The following is a 17,306-nucleotide window of genomic DNA, read 5'->3' on the forward strand; positions in this document are numbered from 1 at the left end:
GCAGTCTCAGAATCTGGATTCTTTCTTTGGTGACAAAGAAGACGAAAACATACAGCCTAAAGAAGACAGCAAAGTCATAGAGCCTACAACCAAAGCCATCAAGAAAAACATGAACTGGCCCCAGACCATAGAAGAACTCAAAAAGGATTTGGAAAAGCAAGTTAGAGAAGTAGAGGAAAAATTGGGAAGAGAATGAGAAGGATGCGAGAAAACCATGAAAAACAAGTCAATGACTTGCTAAAGGAGACCCAAAAAAATACTGAAAAATACACTGAAGAAAACAACACCTTAAAAAACAGACTAACTCAAATGGCAAAACAGCTCCAGAAAGCCAATGAGGAGAAGAATTCCTTGAAAGGCAGAATTAGCCAAATGGAAAAGGAGGTCCAAAAGACCACTGAAGAAAATACTACTTTAAAAATTAGATTGGAGCAAGTGGAAGCTAGTGACTTTATGAGAAATCAGGATATTATAAAACAGAACCAGAGGAATGAAAAAATGGAAGACAATGTGAAATATCTCCTTGGAAAAACCACTGACCTGGAAAATAGATCCAGGAGAGATAATTTAAAAATTATTGGACTACCTGAAAGCCATGATCAAAAAAAGAGCCTAGATACCATCTTTCAGGAAATTATCAAGGAGAAATGCCCTGATATTCTAGAGCCACAGGGCAAAATAGAAATTGAAAGAATCCATTGATCGTCTCCGCAAATAGATCCCAAAAAGAAATCTCCTAGGAATATTGTTGCCAAATTCCAGAGCTCCCATATCAAGGAGAAAATACTGCAAGCAGCCAGAAAGAAACAATTTGAGTATTGTGGAAACCCAATCAGAATAACCCAAGACCTGGCAGCTTCTACATTAAGAGATCGAAGGGCTTGGAATACAATATTCCGGAGGTCAATGGAGCTAGGATTAAAACCTAGAATCACCTACCCAGCAAAACTGAGTATCATGTTCCAAGGTAAAATATGGACTTTCAATAAAATGGAGGACTTTCAAGCTTTCTCAGTGAAAAGACCAGAACTGAATAGAAAATTTGACTTTCAAACACAAGAATCAAGAGAAGCATGAAAAGGTAATCAAGAAACGGAAATTGCAAGGGACTTACTAAAGTTGAACTGTTTTGTTTACATTCCTACATGGAAAGATGATGAGTATGATTCATGAGACCTCAGTATTAGGGTAGTTGAAGGGAATATGCATATATATATATGCATATATATATGTTTATGTATATATATAAGTGAATGTGTATGTATGCATGTATCTATGTGTATATGTATGTATGTGTATGTATGTATATATATATATATATATGTAAAAGAAAGAGAGCAGACACAGGGTGAGTTGAAGATGAAGGGAAGATAGCTAAAAGAAATAAAATGAAATTAAGGGATGAGAGAGTAACTTACTGAGAGAGGGAGATAGGGAGAGATAGAATGGGGTGGATTATCTCCCATAAAGGTGGCAAGAGGAAGCAGTTCTAGGAGAGGAGGGGAGTGGGCAGGTGAGGGGGGAATGAGTGAACCTTGCTCTCATCAGATTTGGCCTGAGGGGGAATACCATACATACTCAGTTGGGTATCTTACCCCACAGGAAAGAAGAGGGAGGAAGATAAAAAAAAAAATAAAAGGCAGGGGGATGATGGAGTGGAGGGCAGATGGGGGTGGAGGTAATCAAAACAAACACTTTGGAAAGGGGACAGGGTCAAGGAAGAAAAATCAATAAAGCGGGATGGGTTGGGAAGGAGCAAAATGTAGTTAACCTTTCACAACATGAGTATTGTGGAAGGGTTATACATAATAATACATGTGTGGCCTAGGTTGAATTGCTCAACTTCTTAGGGAGGGGGGGTGGGAAGGGAAGAGGGAAGGGAATTTGGAACTCAAAGTTTTAAAATCAGATGGTCAAAAACAAAAAAACTTTTTGTATGCAACTAAAAAATAAGATACACAGGCAATGGGGCGTAGAAATTTATCTTGCCCTACAAGAAAGGAAGGGAAAAGGGGATGAGAGGGGAGGGGGGTGATAGAGGGGAGGGCTGACTGGGGAACAGGGCAACCAGAATATACGCCATCTTGGAGTGGGGGGGGAGGGCAGAAATGGGGAGAAAATTTGTAATTCAAACTGTTGTGAAAATCAATGCTGAAAACCAAATATGTTAAATAAATAAATTGCATTAATAAAAAAAAAAAAGAATAAATGGAACAAAAAAAAAATGAAAAGGGGCAAGGCAGTTGTCTTCAAATATTAGAAAGTTTGCCCAATGGAAATGGGATTAAATTTCTTCTTATCATTATTAAATTTCTTCTTCCCAGTAGAATGTAAGCAGTTTGAGGTCAGACTTGGTTGGTGTTGTTTTATTTCATTTTTTTTAAGACTTTGTATTCCCAGAGCTTAAAACATAGTAAACATTTAATAAAATTTTAAAATTGAAAAAAAAAAAAAGTGATCCAGTTTGTAAAGTGAATGGAAATTGTGCTGCTCAATGTACGTTTGGTCCTCTTCCAACTGAGAAAACAATCTGAGTCTGGGTACGTGAAGAAGAAACCCTACTGAAAACACCACAGCAGAAAAGGCCATAAGAGGCAAGTCAGCAAAATGCCTGATTCAGAGAGGGATTTGAAGATGTGGATTGAACAGCAAAGGACAGTTGGAATTCCTGTGTCCACAAAGATGGTTCAGCAGGAGGCAAGAAGAATCCTAATGAAAAAAGAAGTTACTGATTTCAAAGGAGGACACAATTGGTGCTTCAGGTTCATGAAACAGAAAAGACTCAGCATGCACACACACCAGACTTGCCCAAAAGATGCCTGAAAGCTATAAGCAGATGAATAAACCTTGAGTTCACTAACTTTATGTAATACACTTTTTTTTTCAAATTTCGGGCCCCAAAGTTAAGGTGTGCATTATATATGGGGAAGTAGGGTAAATGCAGTAAAAATTAGAAGGAATGCAGGAAACAGGGGAAAAACTTCTCTGCTAACGTCCTCAGAAAGCATGTCTGATAAAGGCGTTATTTCTCAGATATATGGAGAATTGAGTCAAATTTATAAACATACATGTCATGCCCCAATTCAAAGTGGTCAAAGGATTTGAACAGGTAGTTTTCTGACAAAGAAATCAAAGCTATCTGTAGTCATATGAAAAAAATGATCTAAATCACTATTGATAAGAGAAATGCAAATAAAAAAAAATTTCTCACACTTATCAATATGATATAAAAGGAAAATGTTGTATGTTGGAGGGGATGTGGCAAAACTGGGACATTAATACACTGCTGGTGGAATTGTGAGCTGATCCCACCATTGTAGAGAGCAATTTGGAACTATACCCAAAAGACTATAAAACAGTGAATACCATTTTATTCAGCAATACCAATGTTAGGTCTATATCTCAAAGATATCCAAAAAGGGAAAAAAGGAACTATTTGTAGAAAAATGTTTACACTAGCTCTTTTTGTGGTAGCTAAGAATTGGAAATCAAAGAGATCCCATCAATTGGAGAATAGCTAAAACAAAGTTGTGGTATATGATTGTAACGGAATATTATTGTGCTAAAAGAAATGACAAGCAGGATGATTCCAGAAAAAACTTGGAAGACTTATAGGAACTGATACATAGTGAAGTGAACAGAACCAGGAGAACACCATACATAGTAATAGCAATATTGTTTGATGAGGAATTGTAAATGACGGAGCTATTTTCAGCAATACGGTGATCCAAGACAATCCTAAAGGATTAATGAAGCATACTATCTGTCTCCAGAGAAATAAATGGCATTGATTGCATACAGACTGAAGCATGCTATTTTCACTTTCTTTCTCTTATTTGTTTTTTTCTTTTCTTCAATCTTCTTGTACAAAATGACTAATGTGAAAATATTTTACATAATAGTGCATGTATAACCTCTGTTTGATTGCTTGCTGTTGAAGAGAGAAGGAGAGAGAGGAAGGGGTAGAATTTGGACCTCAAAACTTTAAATAAAAATGTCAAAGAAAAAATTATCTGTCTAGGGGATATCACAAGATATAGAAGCTTCTGCATTAAGGGATCAAGGGTTTGGAATATGATATTCCAGAAGTCAATGGAGCTAGGGTTAAAACCAAGAGTCACCTGCCCAACAAAACTGAGTATAATGCTCCAAGGCAAAATATATATTTTCAATAAAATAGAGGACTTTCAAGCTTTCTCAGTGAAAAGAGCAGAACTGAATAGAAAATTTGATTTTCAAACACAAGAATCAAGGGAAGCATGAAAAGGTAAACAAGAAGGAGAAATCATAAGGGACTTACTAAAGTTGAACTGTTTTGTTTACATTCCTACATGGAAAGATGATCTGTATAATTCACGAGACCTCAGTATTAGGGTATCTGAAGGCAATATACATACACGTACATGCACACACACATGTATGTATACACACACACATAGAGGGCACAGGGTTAGTTGAATATGAAGGTATTATATCTAAAAAATAAAATCAAATTAAGGGATGAGAGAGGAATATATTGAGAGAGGGAGATAGAGAGAGATAGAATGGGGTAAATTATCTTGCATAAAAGTGGTAAGAAAAAGCAGTTCTTTGGAAGGGAGGAGGGGGCAGGTGAGGGGGAATGAGTGAATCTTGCTCTCATCAGATTTGACATGAGGAGGGAATACCATACACACTCAATTGGGTATCTTACCCCAGCAGAAAGAAGGAGGAAGGAGAAAAAAAGGGAGGACGATAGAAGGGAAGGCAGATAGGGGTGGAGGTAATCAAAGGAAATACGGAAACAGGATTAGGGGAAAAAACTGAATAAAGGGGGATAGGATAGGAAGGAGCAAAATATAGTTAGTCTTTCACAACCTAAGTATTGTGGAAGGGTTTTGCATAATGATACACATGTGGCCTATGTTGAATTGCTTGCCTTCTTAGGGAGGGTGGGTGGGGAGGGCAGAGGGGAGAGAATTTAGAACTTAATGTTTTAAAAGCAGATGTTCAAAAAAAAGTTTTTGCATGCAACTAGGAAATGAGAGATACAGGCAATGGGGCATAGAAATCTATCTTGCCCTACAAAAAAGTAAGGGAAAAGGGAATGGGGAGCATTGGGGTGACAGAAGGGAGGGCTGCCTGAGGAACGAGGCAATCAGAATATATGCCATCTTGGAGTGGGGGGAGGGTAGCAATGGGGAGAAATTTTGTAATTCAAACGCTTGTGAAAATCAATGCTGAAAGCTAAAAATATTAAATAAATAAATAATAATTTTTAAAAAAGGATAGCCACTTCAATAGAATTGATTAACATCTTTATACCATTCCCTCTAAATCTGGATCTTTCTTGGTAAGAACAGAATTGGAGTAAAAAGGCTTGAATGTCCCTAAAATTAATAACATGAAGCTCTGGATGAAACTCCCTTCCATACTCTTAGAACTTTTTCATCCACATTGGAGCCACCTCTCTCCTGGCCAGCCCTGAGACCCTCACTCACTAACAAACTTTCAGTTTTCCACACTTTCCCCCCTACTCTGCATGAAGAATGACACACTTCTGGTAGGACAACATCATGTATGATACCCTGCAATTTTTAGAACATAGCTCATTTTACGTTACTAATGTCTTATCAATCAAGTTCTTTACCACTCTAATTTAGAAAGTTCCAGGAAGATGGCATAAAAGTTTCTGTCACGTTTGGGAGGGCCCTTGGTCTCACCCAGAACACTTTGATTAATCATCTCAAATAGTAACTTTTTTATCCTTTTCACCAGAGCCTGAGAGTGTCCCCTGTTTAAGGTTGGCCTCCCTGGTGTCAGAACACATTGTTACATTGTCCTGAAGTCTGTGGGTAGACCCAAGCTGGGAGATGGAGGGTGGATGAGTTTTCATTTCCTATTTGATTCTGTCATCGTCTTCTTCTTTTCCTCAGGGTCTTTTCCAGGTGATGTGAGAGACAAATTTCCACAAGAGGAAAATGAAGGGAGAAAACAACCTGCACTTTCCCCAAGTAACAGGAAAGGCGAGGCCTCAGAGGCAAGCACTGATATTTGCCAAGGTGTTTTTTGCCCTGGACGGTACCAGCTAAAATACCACTCTGCTGTCTTGAGTTTCTCCTCATCCCAGACACCCCAAAATTCCATAAGACAAGCTTTTACGAATACCTTCAATGGTAGCTTGATACTCTGTTTGACTCCAAACATGTGCTTGGTAGATAGAGGTTTCGAATGAGACAAGGGAAATATTCAGAGGAAGGGAGGAAGGGAGTAAGGTATGTTTTGATCCCCCTGAGAGGGGGGTAGGCCTTGATTCATTCCCAGGTCAGAATAATGACAAAAGAGGCATCAGAATCTGCAGGATAACCCAGGGAATCAGCTTACTCTCTCTGGTGTATTCTGTCTCAAGGTCACTATCACTAGAGCAATGTGAATTGAATTACGACAGGGTTGAGGGTTCTGGGCTAAGTGATTTGTTTCTTGAAGCTGGGGCCAGTGATAAACATTGAGGTAACAGAAATAAAGAGAGGAGAAATTTGAAGCTCAAAAATATGAAGACAAAAATTACACTAAGGGGCACTGAAATCATCGTCCTATATTAGGGAGCATTTGTCCTCCTTCCCACCTTGGTTATTCTTAGTGCAAGGTCAGGTCCCCAACTCTAACCCTAAGTAGTCCTCTTCTTCAACTGCATTCAGCCTTGAACACCTCTCGATACTCCTTTCTATCTTAAAAAAAATAAAATTACGTACTTGATTTCACATGTACAGGAACATTCCCTCACTTACAGAAAAACTGTGTTGTGAAAACAAAACAATCATCTCTCCCTCAGATATCCCAAGTCGGCCTGATGACCCCCCAGGTGATGGGTATGATGATGCTGAAGAATTATCTGGGCCTGAAATTCCCCCTGTTACCCAGATGAATGAGGGGGGTACTCTGGGACCTACCGATGAATGGGATTAGTACAGGGAATCACACACACGTGAGAGGTTCCCAACAGACTTATTGGCCTGACAAGTGAGATTTCCAGCTATGGGTGAACTTATTTTGGAAGATGAAGACGTGGCCCTGCGTGCACCTACATATATGTGTAAATACACATAGCTACATACAGATATGACTGTCTATTAATATGTAAGCATACATACACGTGCACTTATACGTATGTGCTTACACACATTCAATGTATAGATATATGTTTCTATATGTGGATATACATACATGTGTGTATATGTCTATATCTATATAAATATGACAAAAAAACATTTTGTCAGTATGTCGAGAATTATCTGTATTGACACTTTCCAGAAATATACCTGAGACAATTGTACCCACAACGATTTGACTAAGCAACTAAATAAGCAGGCCTTGGGCTTCTGAAACTGTCTCCTCCAGTCTCCCATTCTCTTTGACCCTAATGCACCCTCAATGTAAAGAAAAACCATTCCATAGCTTTCTCTCAGTCCTGGCCATTCCTGCTCCCTTGCCTGTCCATAGTGCTTCAGAACTGAGAAAAGACTCTTTACCCAGGCCTTGAAGGTGGCATTGTTTTCCCCCACCTCTACCACCACCAAAGACTCCTCGCTTTTCTTTAGACAGAGGTACAAATTCAGCTCCACTTTTCTAGTTCTAGGTCAGTCTCCTGAGTTCTTTGGGGGATCCCCTGACTCCAGGATGGGAGAGGATGACACACTAATGTCCTCTGAGGACCTGAGGTATGATGAAGCTGAGATCGGTTTCCCACAGATGTCAATTTAAGACCATCAGCTACAAATTTACCCCACCTACACCATCTTATCTAGGTAAATTCCTGCTGATCGTGTTCTACTCAGGTTTGGATGAGGACAAATTCTTTGATTAAATTGCCCTAGGCTGGGAGTGACTTAGAAGTATATGACATGATCAAAGTCTTATCCTCCATTCCCTCATTAGAAAAGGACCACCTCTTGTTATAATATTCATGCTCTTTCATTACTTGCTAATCCATCAGATTCACCTCAGGAACACCCACTCTTCCAAGTTCAAATAAGCATTGAGTGGGTTCCATAACGGTTGTTTGGCATTAGAGAGTGTCACTGATCCCTTTTATTGATCATATGCTAGCATTTTAAATAAAATAATTAATTACCCAGTAATTATCTCTAGTTATAACTTGAACTGATAATATTTCTATGAAGTTAACTTATCCCACAGCTCCTCCTCTTCTCTGCCCCTTCCAACCCCTGTCTTACCTCCTCTCTCCCAATTTCCACATTGAACTTTATTGATTGCTTTGTGAGATATGGTCCACTCATACATATTATTCTTTCAATAAGCACATCTAAAGTATTTACTCTATGCCTCCACAGATGCAATTCCTTCTCTGTCAATACTGAAGGATGCTCATTATAATGTGTGGCCAGTCAGTAGAACCTCACACCTATAGCCAACCATATAGGACTTATGAGGTGCTTTCTTCTGGGGTGAGGTCTGTGCATTATGTATGTCTAGTAGTGGTTGAGAATAGTTGTTATTGTGCTGATGAGGAAAGGTCTTGTTAAACCTTCATTCTGACCTCCACCCTCACAATGGGCAATACCACTCTTTTTCCAGGTTCTTCTTCCCTACCCCAGGTCCTCACTGTCAGCCTTGGCTTTCTCTCTGCTCATTCCTTTGCCCCTCCCCTGAGGGAAGCTTTTCTTTCAAACCCATCAGGGAGAAGACTATGGGAAAGGAAAATGCATTGGATTGAAGTGAGGCAGAGTTGCACCATGTCATCAGCGTCATGATATTTTCCTGAGTCATCCAAGTCCAGTGGCAAGACAAATGTCAGGACAAATGGCCCAGGATGCAGGGATGACTTCGGTGCCTTAGTCACTTAAATACAATTCACACACAAAACAACACATCACCCTGCAATGTCATTGGTCCTCTTTGAAACTAAGGACAAACAACTGCTCATGGAATTGGAAAATTTTGTCTAACTGAAGAATGTTGTTTAACTCCCTCTTTACTCTGCATTTGTATAAGTTATAGTGAAAAAAATTAGACATTTCTTTTGTAGCACATGCTCTGGAGCTCATTCTCTCAGCTCCAACTCACTCTCAGGCCTGAGAGGGCAGATGCTTACTTGTCCTCTTAGGGTTTTAGGGCCTCTGAGGGGCTGTGGGGAGGGGGCCATCATAGCAAGCACTTAATAAATGCTACCTGACTGTCTAATATGATATGTTAACGGTCCTTCTCAGTGTGTTCACACTTCCTCAATGATTAATAGTAGTTATCAATTATGTAGCCAAAATTGATTAGCTTTTAACTTTTATTTTGGAGGGGGAAAGGCAGGGCAATTGGGGTTAAGTGATTTTTCAAAGGTTACCCGGTTAGTAAGTGTGTCAACTGTCAGACGCTGGATTTGAACTCACGTTCTCCTGACTCCGGGGTCAGTGCTCTACTCACTGTACCACCTAGCTGCCCCCCTTGGTTAGCTTTTAGAAAGGGATATTGCAAAGTTGGGGAACCTGTGGCCTCGAGGCCACATGTTGCCCTCTAGGTCCTCAAGTGTGGCCCTTTGACCTTATCCAAACTTCACAGAACAAATAGAGTCAGAGATAGAGACAGAGACAGAGAGAGAGAGAGACAGAGAGAGAGAGAGAGAGAGAGAGAGAGAGAGAGAGTGAGTGAGAGAGAGAGAGAGCAAGTTACTTTTCCTCTTTGGTTTTGTCACTGATAAAACAGATTAATAAATTAAATTAAAAGAAATAACTAAATTAAAGACTAATGAAATAATATATTTAAAGCACTTTACAGCCATAAAGCACTAAATGAATGTAAGCAATTTTTGTTACTAGGCCTCCTTTAGTGGGGGTGTCCTTCCCTGTTCTATGTTGGAAAAAATGTTAAAGGCTAGGTTGTCCCAGAGTTTACATTAGCCAAATACTAAGTAACCTACTGAATCAGGGCAGAAGAGGTGACAAGCGTCAGCATATACAGGAGATTTTAGTGAAAAGAAATCAGATTTCTTTCAATGCAAAGATTCACACCACTCTGCCTGAAGTCTAGAGAGAGGGAATGAAAATCCTTTCATTTACTGATTTCCCAAATCAGCACAGAGAGGTGACAACCCCAGAACTGGTGCGTTGGGGTGGCTGCTGAATCCTTCTTCCTTTTCTGATATGGCACCCAGTTGCTAAAAGAATCTAACAGAAAATCTTATCCTTCCTTTGAAATGTCTGTGGTAACCTTCAGCAGTTATACACCTGCAAGGCACACACAAATTTGATAAGTGTGGGTTGAATCACAAATCCCACCAAACCGATTGCCCAATAAACACCCTCCTGCTGACACTGCTAGGGCTGGTCAGGGTTGGAGCCAGTCTGGTGTGTTTCTACTTGGCAGGAGATTGTGTTTGCACCTTGTACATCTGAGGATGCATCAGGAGCTTGAGTAAACGTTAAAGATTCCTCCGCTTGTCTCTGGTACTGGGGGTGGTGGGTGCTGAAATTTTGTGATCTTTAGATGTATATTGTCAACCACTTGTATGGTACTGCTCTGAATGCATTCTCTATCCAGGTTTAGACAGTCAACCTTGATGTTAATAATCCTGAGTCTTTGTGCCTAGGTTTAAATCATGACTCTATCATGCATTAGCCGCGTGACTGTGGTCAAGTCACTTGACCTCTCTGAATCTGTTTCCTCATTTATATAATGAGATTATTAAGGTAATGATGAATATTAATAATAAGAGGCAGCTAGATGTCACAGTAGATAGAACACTGGGGTTAGAGTTAAGAGGACCTGAATCTGAGTTCAAATCCAGCCTCAGAGGCTTGCTAGCTGTGGGCTCCCTGGCAAGTCATTTAATCGGTTTGCCTCAGTTGCCTCATCAGTAAAATGCTTTATTCACTTGTGGCCCTCATAAAATGAGGTCCTTAATAGCATCTAACTCACAGAAGATCACCTGAGATAATATTTATAAAGCCCTTAGCATTCTACCCAGCATATTGTTGGTAGGTAATAGATTTTTTTTTCCATTCTTCCCCTTCACCTTCCTCCAACAGCAAAAGTCAGGAGGCTTGGTATAATTCTCTAGCTTTCAGGCTATTTAGCCCCTTTCCGAGTTTAGCATTTGGCTCAGTCTTTTTCTCCTCTAACCCTTCTCTCATGCTTGAGAACTTCAATGTATGTATTATCGTCTCTTCACCAATGTCCTCCTCACTTTCCATAACCGACTTCTATCTAACTCAGTCAGATGGTTATGGCTTGGATATCAACATTAGCCCTAACTGGAACACCTTCAGAATTTAAAGGAGAAATGATTTTTACATTTAAAAATGATTTATTATGGTATGATGGGGGGTGGAGCCAAGATGGCGGCTGGTAAGCAGGGACTAGAGTGAGCTCCGTACGGAGTCCCTCCAAAAACCTATAAAAAATGGCTCTGAACCAATTCTAGAACGGCAGAACCCACAGAACAGCAGAGGGAAGCAGGGCTCCAGCCCAGGACAGCATGGATGGTCTCTGGGTGAGGTCTATTCCACACGGAGCTGGGAGCTGGGAGCTGAAAGCTGAGAATGGAGTGGAGCAGAGCCCAGCCTGAGCGGCGAGGAACAACCAGACTTGGAGTCGGGCGGATGGGGCCCCTAGCGCCCTGAATATGTGAGCTCCGGCAGTTACCAGACCCCTCGACCCACAAACACCAAAGACTGCGGAGAAGGTTAGTGGGAAAAGCTGTGGGAGTGGAAGGAGTTCACAGTTCGGCTTCCAGCCCCGGGGGCAGTGGAGGTGGGGCAGCTACAGTTGCTGCTGCTTCTGGCCCCAGGCCCACCTGGTGGGAGGAATTAAGTGGCGGATCAGAGCAGAAGTGCAACAGCCTGCTGAAGATCTAAGCCCAGCCCGGGCTGGGGGTTCTTGGGGAAAGAGTAGTGCAGGTCTGACAGAGCTGGCACCTCCCCCCCCCAAACGTGGAACATAGAACTTGTTAGTCTACAAGCAGTCAAACCCCACTGAAAGACTCAAGGGTCAGGTTAGTTGGTTGGGAATATGGCCAGGCAGCTAAAACGCGCCCAGATTCAGTCTCAGACTTTGGATTCTTTCTTTGGTGACAAAGAAGACCAAAACATACAGCCTAAAGAAGACAACAAAGTCATAGAGCCTACAACAAAAGCCTCCAAGAAAAACATGAACTGGCCCCAGGCCATAGAAGAACTCAAAAAGGATGTGGAAAAGCAAGTTAGAGAAGTAGAGGAAAAATTGGGAAGAGAAGTGAGAAGGATGCGAGAAAACCATGAAAAACAAGTCAATGACTTGCTAAAGGAGAACCAATAAAATACTGAAAAATACACTGAAGAAAACAACACCTTAAAAAACAGACTAACTCAAATGGCAAAACAGCTCCAAAAAGCCAATGAGGAGAAGAATGCCTTGAAAGGCAGAATTAGCCAAATGGAAAAGGAGGTCCAAAAGACCACTGAAGAAAATACTACTTTAAAAATTAGATTGGAGCAAGTGGAAGCTAGTGACTTTATGAGGAATCAGGATATTATAAAACAGAACCAAAGGAATGAAAAGGTGGAAGACAATGTGAAATAGTCTCCTTGGAAAAACCACTGACCTGGAAAATAGATCCAGGAGAGATAATTTAAAAATTATTGGACTACCTGAAAGTCCATGATCAAAAAAAGAGCCTAGATACCATCTTTCAGGAAATTATCAAGGAGAACTGCCCTGATATTCTAGAGTCACAGGGCAAAATAGAAATTGAAAGAATCCATCTGATCGCCTCCTCAAATAGATCCCAAAAAGAAATCTCCTAGGAATATGGTCGCCAAATTCTAGAGCTCCCAGATCAAGGAGAAAATACTGCAAGCAGCCAGAAAGAAACAATTTGAGTATTGTGGAAACCCAATCGAGAATAACCCAAGATCTGGCAGCTTCTACATTAAGAGATCGAACGGGCTTGGAATGCGATATTCTGGAGGTCAATGGAGCTAGGATTAAAACCTAGAATCACCTACCCAGCAAAACTGAGTATCATGTTCCAAGGCAAAATATGGATTTTCAATAAAATAGAGGACTTTTAAGCTTTCTCAGATGAAAAGACCAGAACTGAATAGAAAATTTGACTTTCAAACACAAGAATCAAGAGAAGCATGAAAAGGTAATCAAGAAACGGAAATTGCAAGGGACTTACTAAAGTTGAACTGTTTTGTTTACATTCCTACATGGAAAGATGATGTGTATGATTAATGAGACCTCAGTATTAGGGTAGTTGAAGGGAATATGAATATATATATATATATATGTTTATGTATATATATAAGAGAATGTGTATGTATGTATATATCTATGTGTATGTGTATGTATGTGTATGTATGTGTATATATATATATGTGTGTGTTTATATGTGTATATATGTATATGTGTGTGTATATATATATATATGTAAAAGAGAGAGAGAGCAGACACAGGGTGAGTTGAAGATGAAGGGAAGATATCTAAAAGAAATAAAATGAAATTAAGGGATGAGAGAGCAACATACTGAGAGAGGGAGATAGGGTGAGATAGAATGGGGTGGATTTTCTTGCATAAAGGTGGCAAGAGGAAGCAGTTCTGTGGGAGGAGGGGAGAGGGCAGGTGAGGGGGAATGAGTGAACCTTGCTCTCATCAAATTTGGCCTGAGGGGGAATACCATACATACTCAGTTGGGTATCTTACCCCACAGGAAAGAAGAGGGAGGAAGATAAAAAAAAATAAAAGGTGGGGGGATGATGGAGGGGAGGGCAGATGGGGGTGGAGGTAATCAAAACAAACACTTTGGAAAGGGGACAGGGTCAAGGAGAAAATTCAATAAAGCGGGATGGGTTGGGAAGGAGCAAAATGTAGTTAGCCTTTCACAACATGAGTATTGTGGAAGGGTTATACATAATGATACATGTGTGGCCTAGGTTGAATTGCTCGACTTCTTAGGGGGAGTGGGTGGGAAGGGAAGAGGGGAGAGAATTTGGAACTCAAAGTTTTAAAATCAGATGTTCAAAAAAAAGTTTTTGGCATGCAACTAAAAAATAAGATACACAGGCAATGGGGCATAGAAATTTATCTTGCCCTACAAGAAAGGAAGGGAAAAGGGGATGAGAGGGGAGAGGGGTGATAGAGGGGAGGGCTGACTGGGGAACAGGGCAACCAGAATATATGCCATCTTGGAGTGGGGGGGAGGGTAGAAATGGAGAGAAAATTCAATGCTGAAAACCAAATATGTTAAATAAATAAATTTAAATTAAATTTAAAAAAATGATTTATTATGAACTTAATATTAATCATCAATTCAAGTCTCTCCTCTCTAATCCACCCTCTGCCCAAAAACTGAACATGTAGAAGAGTTTCATTGCCAGGCATTTGAAGCCCTCTGAAATCTCTCCTCCACCTACTTAACTGATGTTCTTTCATATAATTTCCCTTCCTTAAGCCTTCCTCCTCTAGGATTACTTCTGGCCACACCATTCCTTCTACTCAATAAATTCCAGGGTTTAATAAACTCCTTTTTTCCTCCAGAATCCAACAAAATCCCTTCTTTGTCATTTCAAACTCATACATGATGAGACCCTTTCTAAGCAAAGGAGCTGGATCTTGGAGGAAATACAATTGCTCCTGATAGGAGTAGGAATTGTTTCCTTCTTTGTGTTGGTGTACTTTGCACCTAGCACAGTGTCTGGCACACAGTGTGTACTCAATAATATTTGTTAACTGATTGATCTTGAATGATTTTCCTGGTACTCTGAATCTGCTAATGCCCTCCTTCCCTTGCATTAATTTTATATACATATAAAGATTATTAGAGCATTATGTATCCTTCAATATTACTATTAATATTATTTATTCAGTTACATCGATTCAATGTTCATTCTCAGTCTGTGACCTAAGTTTTTTATATATCTATGACATTAATACTTCACATTCCTTCTTTCCCTTTCCACCCAATATCCCATTTCATCTTCAATACTTCTTAAGGTTGGCAACTTTGGCATTTGGTCCATTCATCCTTCCCATCCCTTCATCAAGTATACGTGTATACATATATATACATATATATATATATATATATATATCTCTCTGTATATATATATACACACACATACACACATATATAAATATATATATACATATATATACACACATATATATAAATATATATATACACACACACACATATATATATATATACATATATATATATATATATACAGAGAGAGAGAGAGAGAGAGAGAGAGAGAGAGAGAGAGAGGGAGAGAGAGCACCTCTTATATGTTCATGAAAGGATAGGCAGGATTTCTGCCTCATTCAATGATAGTGTGAATGCTCCTAAATAAAAAAGTTAGATACTCTTACCCTGAATAAAGTGGAGAGTCATTAGAACACCCCCTGAAGTGGCTGAAGGTGGTACCATCCCACCATAGAGCAACCCCGGGCCTGGAGAAAAGGCATAGCAACGATATCACCAGAAAACCCAGGCAACCCCACAGTGACAGAATCATGGGTTGCTTTTCCATGCATGTGCCCTCATTATGGATATGCTTTAGAGAGAAGTTCTTATAAACATCTGCTCTGGCTACATGGAAGAAAGTTGAAGGATAACCAGGGAATCCATGACAAAAATGGTCTCGATCTCCAACTGTATTATAAAGTGGCAATTATGAAAACAATCTGGTACTGGCTAAGAAATAGAGTAGTGAATTAGTGGAATAGATTAGGTACAAATTCCATTAGAGTGAATTATCACAGTAATCAGTATATGATAAACCCAAAGACCCAAGCTTTTGGAAGAAAAACTCATTATTTGACAAAAACTGCCGGGAAAACTGGAAAACAATATGGCTGAAGCTAGGTATACACCAACCGCTCTCACTGTATAGGAAGATAAGGTCAAAATGGGTATATGGTCATCACATAAAGGGTGATACCATAAGCAAACTGAGAGACCATGGAATAGTTTATCTGTCAGATATATGGATAAGGGAAGAATTTGGGACTAAAGAAGATGTAGAGAGCATCGAAAATATCAAATAAATAATTTTGATTATATAAAATTTAAAAGTTTTTTCAAAAACAAACCAGCATAACCAACAATTAAAATGAAAACAGAAAACTGCAAAATATTCTTTTTGCATCAATTATCACTAATAAAGTCCTCATTTTTCCGATACATAGAGAACTTAGTTAAATTTATAAAAGTAAAAGTCATTCCCCAAAGTATATTAACAGGCAGTTGGCCCTGTTTGTACAAAAGTATTTATAGCAGCTATATTTCTGGCAGCTAAGAATTGGAAATTGAAGGGATGCTCATCAATTGGGGAATTGCTAAACAAGCTGTGGTATATGATTGTAAGGGAATATTATTGTGCTTAAAGAAAAGACAAGCAGCATCATTTCAGAAATACCTGGAAGACTGAGAGAAACTGATGCTTAGTGAAGTGAAGAGAACCAGGAGAGCACTGTACACCGTAACAGCAATATTGTTTGATGAAGAACGTGAATGACTGAGCCATTCTCAGCAGTACAATGATCCAAGACAATCCCTAAGGACTACTGATAAAGCACAGTATCTGCCTTCAAAGAAAGAATTGATATTAATTGGAAACAGGCTGAAGCATGCTATTTTCATATCCAAGGCTTGATCCCTTTTCCACCAAATATAGCCACAATCAATATGCATAACAGACAGCGATGAAACACATTTATACAAATCAATAGCAGAACAGAAATCAGAGAACGCATACATAGGAGAATATAGAGTATTTATAGAGTGAAAGAGCTTTCCAAATGAGAGAGAAATTCACTCAGCTCAACCAAGAAATTAAGTCTACTGTGAGTTCTAGATCTCACCCATGGGGAAATCCCTGAAGTCTCTACTGTAGCAAGCTGAGGACCGTTACTTCAGTAAGCAGAAGTGTGATTGACCTCTTCCATATTGTCCATTGAAGCTGGAAACCAAAAATACCCAAACTGAGTTGAAGCTTGGAGAGTCTCAAAGAGACTGTAAGAAGACTGAAGTTCAGCTGTTTCCCCCAATCTTTCTTATCTCTCGTGCAGGGGAGGTCCTTCATCTGCACCACTAAGGAAGGAGTCCCAAGCCTTGGGATAGGGGTTACATATAAATAACTAAACTGAGACTCGGAAATATTGCCCACAGTCACAATCTAGTATATAACAAACCCCAGATTTGCCATGGCTCTCTCCACTACATTATTCTGTACAATGAATGAATGAATGGTCATTGATTAATCACTTTGCAAGTACCAGACATTTACTAGTCACAGGAGATACAAGTGCAAAAATAAAAGAGTTCCATTTCTGCT

This window comes from Trichosurus vulpecula, chromosome 7, assembly GCF_011100635.1.
Source record: "Trichosurus vulpecula isolate mTriVul1 chromosome 7, mTriVul1.pri, whole genome shotgun sequence".
Classification (NCBI taxonomy): Eukaryota; Metazoa; Chordata; class Mammalia; order Diprotodontia; family Phalangeridae; genus Trichosurus; species Trichosurus vulpecula.